The sequence below is a fragment of the Pleurodeles waltl genome, chromosome 7 (assembly GCF_031143425.1).
Source record: "Pleurodeles waltl isolate 20211129_DDA chromosome 7, aPleWal1.hap1.20221129, whole genome shotgun sequence".
NCBI classification, from domain to species: Eukaryota; Metazoa; Chordata; class Amphibia; order Caudata; family Salamandridae; genus Pleurodeles; species Pleurodeles waltl.
Window position 1 is genome coordinate 1,480,240,000 of NC_090446.1, and position 6,000 is coordinate 1,480,245,999.

Consider the following 6,000-nt stretch of genomic DNA (forward strand, 5'->3'; position numbering starts at 1 on the left):
AGCAGCTACCACAACACCAGCAGGGACCCCAAAGGCAGCGCAGAAGGCAGGAGAGGATATTCCACACCAGGACAACCCTTCATGGCCTCAGGGAACATGACATCATCCAGAGGTACAGGTTGAATTGGCAGGCCATTCAGCAGCTGCTGCGCAACATAGAGCCACAGTTGGCGCCCACCTTGCTGACACCCCGCACCATCCCACCAGAAACCAAGCTGCTAGCTGTACTTCACATGTTGGCAAGTGGCTCCTTTCAAAGCACTGGCGCACTGGTTGCCAGAATATCACAGCCATCATTCTCTGCCTTTTTGCCCAAAGTACTGGATACCATCCATGGACTCACAACCTGCCACATCTGCTTCCCAAACACACAGCAAAGGCAGCAGGAGACAAAACAGGGGTTTTACCTCATTAATGGATTCCCACACGTCCTTGGTGCCATTGACTGCACCCATGTACGCCTTGTGCCACCTGCTGCAACTGAACACCTCAACCGCAACAGGAAGCACACACACTCCATCAATGTGCAGGCCATTGTCGATCACCAAGGATTGATCACCAACATCGTGGCAAAGTATCCTGAAAGTGTACATGACATTCATCTTCCGTCACTCTACCATCAATCAACACTTCCAGGATGGATGATATGGCAATGGACTACTTGTTTGTAAGTACAGAAAGCTACTTATATACACACTGCACAGCAACCCTCTAGGACACACAACACATACACCACTACATTGAAACTTGGCCAGGAAGACACTGAGGTTGTCACACCGCTAGCTATGTTTGATAGGTCTGCAGTGAACCTGTCACACATCTGAAATTAGTGTACAGTCTAATGTCAATACGTCAATGATCACAACGTATGGAGAGGTTTGGCTAATTGTCACCTTGCAAAATGTAAGCGTCTCACTGATGTTCAAATTAATCCATTGTATATGTCTAAAGGTATGGGATGTCCAGGGTACATAGATGCTTACGTGTTACCACCACTGTCAATTTGAATCTGTGTATGGAACTATCATCTCACCCCCAGTGAAGACACAGGGACACCTGTATCACAAGTCACAATGCTAGGGAGTGCACACTGTACTGCAAATCCCAAAACATACTGCTGACAACTGGTCAGCAGGCAAACACTTGTTCAGCCAAGGAAACAACCCAATACAGATGGTACATCCTAGAAGCCTATGAAGCAACACAATAACGCAAAAGAGTCACAGACAGCACAAGACAACTACTGCCATGCAAGGTGATATTAATGGGGCATGCTACATCAACATGATCCCAATCATTTTGTTTTTCAGCTGATCAGGGGTATGGGATCCAGCCATGGATTATGACACCATTTGGCAACCCAAGCACTGCAGCAGAGCGCGCCTACAATGAGGCACATAGGAGGACACGCACCATAGTGGAGAGGACCTTCGGCATCCTCAAGTCGAGATTCAGGTGCCTCGACATCACTGGTGGCAGCCTACTATATTCACCAGAAATGGTCTGTAAGATCATTTTAACATGTGCCATCCTGCACAACATTTGTATACGAAGGAACATTCCCCTATTAGAACCAGAGCCACAAATGCCTGAAGAAGAGGAAGAGGAGGATGCTGGCCTGCAACATAAGGGGGAACAACAAAACACAGCTGCTGGATTGTGTAGGCGCCAACATATTGTGAACAACTTCTTTTAGAACAACTCACCATCACCACTGTAGCAACATATGTAAATAAACACCGATAATAATCACCATATCATGGTCTGGGTAATCATTTTTGCTCACCTTTATCTCTATCAGAATAACAGTGTAGCCTCATGGAGCATTGCTGATTTACCAATCAGGATACAAAACATTCCAAAGCAATTGTGATGCGTATTACATAACAGTCACATACACACACACTGTAAATGACATACATCCCGTACATTTCACCTTTGAAGGGCAATAGCAGAGGACCACACCTTTTTCACACATGCATGTTGGCAGCATGGTTCATCGCAGCATATGGCACACAACTAAGACACCATCAGTCTATAAGAGAAAAAGATGCCTCATACATGAGGCAGTGGATGTGCTACTGCATTGGTAACAGGAATGTATGACCGGACCCTTGACAGCAGTAAGTAGTACAGCACCTATCTTTGCAAGGACTATCTGTGACTAGAGTTCCATATAAGCAGAACATAGACAGCACAAGTGCCACACCTATGACAAGCATTGCGCGCTTGACATTCCATGTACATGTCAGCCCATTTCCTAACTCCTGACACACCCATGCTCCTGGTCTCATCCCACATGTCTGAAGAGGTCCCTGGAATGGTTAAATGTGTACCCAGATATTCCCTCCTCTTCACACACAGACTAACAATAGTAATCCAGTGTGCTTCACCCTTTCCTATGGTATGCCATTGTCATAGTACATCTTCACTGCATGGACGTCAGGTCAATTAATACACTGGCTTGTAGTTTCTAAGCCCTGTTATCACCTGTAGATTGCTTCCCATGTGAAAGGTACTGTTGGCCATTTGAACTTGAATCTCACCTACAGGACTTGTGATAAACTGATGCAGCACACACCTGTGAGCACCTCCATGCAGACCACCCATTTGTACATGCATTGCCCTTGCAGATGCTTGGAACAGCATAGAAGTTGCCAATGTGTTGAATACACTGTTATGCATTGCTAGAAAATAAGCTGTGTAACACAGACCTTCAGTTTATGTGTCACCTTCCAAAACATAGGCCAAACACAGTTTCCCCTGTCAACTGTCTTGTTTTTCCTCCGACCAGTGTAAGTCAGACCACTGAGTATGTACCTTGTGAAATTGCTGGATCCTGATTGACCCTGAATCCTGTCAGCCTGACTAGTACCTGTCTGTGTGTTACCCTAAAGGTTCCTTGTGGCTACATATGTACCACACTTGCTTTCCCAAACCTCACATTCCTCAGGGGGTATATTGTTATGTGCTTCCTCAATGCATACCCAAATACATTGTATAGGATAATCTGCTTTTTAATTGTACCATAATTGTAAAATTGTCTTGGAATACCAAAATCATGGCCTATCCCTTGTCTGGGTCTCATGTATGCATGAACGACAAAGTGTGACAGTGTACCAGGGCCGTATGCAGGGATTGGGCATGGTGCCTCCAGCAGAACCAGCAACGTCATATAATGTGCATGAAAAGTCCACACATGTTAGGACCCTGACAGTTCACATGCGGAATCGCATTGCTCACAACATTTTGATGGGCTGTGCGTGCTGAATAGCTGCAAGATTAATCAACACAGAGGCTGTGATGTTCCCAGATGCAATGGGAACTTTACAGGCCAACCTGTGTACAAATGTTGTAATGACACCTGCCGGAACATGACTCCTGAAATATGATCTCACTCAGCACACCAAGGTTGCCCTGTTGACAGTCTCATAACACGTCTGCAGTGACAGGGTGGGACCATCCCCATGTAGGTTCTCATGTCGTCATTGGCTTTACTTCCATTGATCTCCGAAGGATACTCAGTAGATACAAGAATAGCCGCCACTGACTCAGGATGAGACCTGGACGTAACTGTGACAACATAGACCCCTTAAATTATACAGGATCAACATTGGACCACACTCATGAACCAGACACCTCTGTCCAATTGATCAGTGGAAATATGTAGCCATGTGCTGCCTCAGCTGCTGGTCCACCTCTGCCACTGGAGAGTTGACCACAACTGTGGCGTGATATAACAGTTGGGGGTCACCTTTGGCTTTACATGTCATTAACATGGTACCCACTTAGTCTGTACATGTGCCTGACTCACGGTGGGTTCACCAATAAGTGCCTAGGAAGCAGTTTCCAAATTTCTTGGACATGTGATGGGCAACCTTTGAACCATTAACATGAACAAGCGTCTGCCATCTATCTGGTGCATGCTTTGTCATTTGTGGTGTCTACGTTACCCAAAATCTTGGAAGTGCACACAACAGATGTTGCTACATGTATGACTAACACATGTCCTCTCTAATTTCCACACTGACTTGCATCTAAGGTTAGGACACATTGACTTCACATTCATACAAGCATATTTTCAATAATGCATCTTGTGATGCACACACACTGGGCCAACAACTACATTAGTAGCCAATGCACACACATTGAGCCATAGGCATTGAGGTATTGTACTTATGTGCATCACCTTGCTACCTCTCCTGATGCCAAACATGCCCAATTTGTGCAATACATATATGTAGGCCACACATATGGCCATCTAGTGCATCAGCCAAGAGTGAAAATCATGTTAAGGAAGTAGCGGATCATGGTCCCCAGCAGTATGATGTCTCACATGTGCCCATACACCGTCAAGACCAAAGTGGGTGCAATCAGCCTATCTCAGTTGTGTCACAAATGTGACATTACATTAAAATGGTAAAATGACCCAAACCCAGTTAATGCCCTGAAATTTTTACGCCTACACGTCCAAAAATGAAGCACAAGCATCACAAATTGATGCTTATGCCCGAAAAACAACGCATTATGCCCTGAAAATTGGTTAAGTGTTAGCCTATTTGAAAATATATGGATGCGGCCTCATTTTTACTCCTGTGCGTCGAAAAAAATGACGCCCAGACTGTATACATCAAAATATTTTGACACATAATGATAAAAACTGCAGCCATTTTATGCAGGAAGTGATGTAATAGGATATCCTGTTTACAGATTCTGTACAGTGAGTGTACCTTCACTTTCACTTTGCAGACTGTGATTCTTCTAGACTGTGTGGCTGTGCTCAGAGTTTTGTCTAGTGAAATTATGCTTTTGTCTCCTGTGTGGTCCATTACTTGTCAGTTTGTGAATAAAATATTGTGGTTGTATCCTGTCTTGTGTACTATTGTCTAGTATTGTGTTGTCTTTGTTGTTTTTGGGAGTCTGTTGTGGGTAGTGATAGTTTGGGGATAGTTGGCCTCTTTTAGTTGTTTAGTTTACATTTTTCTAATTCTACTTTACCCCTATTCTCCTTTGTTCTCCTTTCTCCCCTATTACCCTTTTTTGTGCTAAGATGTTGGGTAGGCCACGTCTTGGCAAGATGGGTGAGGAGGAGCTTGGGGGAGTTCATATGGCTGGTGTGCCATTTCCTCCCCCTTATGATTGAGGCAGGTGGGCGGGTGATACAGGGGTATCACACTGAGGCACGGAGGCTCTGGTGAGGAAAGGTTCTGCATCACTTGCAGCGCGTATATCGGAGCCAGAGGAATGACCACCAGCTTAGGCACCGCTGGGCTGACCTCATCTCCAGGGAGCTAGATCTGCTGGACCACCTGGGAATTGTGATTGGTGGCCCTGTTGGTGAGTGAAAATCATGTAAATGTGCACGATTAAATGCTCTGTAGTGACATCAGATGATTTGTAGAATATCTGCCGGCAATGTTGTTGAGTGTGTGGAATGCTTTGGAAACATACAGGGTCATTGATGGACTATGTTAAGAACCACAATTGCTAGCTGTCAGGAAGCAAGTGCTCTGCAAACTTACTGAATACTTTTGCTTATTGTAAGTTGGTGCCACCTTTGTGTGAAACAGCAACACAAATCAGGAGCCAATTATGTATATATAGGACACATTTGCCTGTGAGGTATAGATTTTCAAAATCATTACCAACATTTGTTGACGCAACAGCTAGACTGACTTTCGAAACACTACATGATGCTGAAAATGAGTGCAGGCTTCACGTCAATTGATGATAGCAATGTGGCCCAAACATATGTCTCATGTGTGTCTGGTGAGTGTGTAAGGCAAGCGATCACGGAAGTTCTATATATGTTAGGGATTATTGTGGTCCTTCGTCATTTCGGATACATGTCAGATCTGGATTTGGAGACATAGGGAAAAAGTGCAAGGTGCCCTCAGCTAACATCTTAGACTGGTATTTGGTGTTTGTTGTTCCACCTTTCGTTTAGGGATGGCTGGCCAAAGGTATGCACATGGGTTCATATCTCTATGGTTGGTGCAA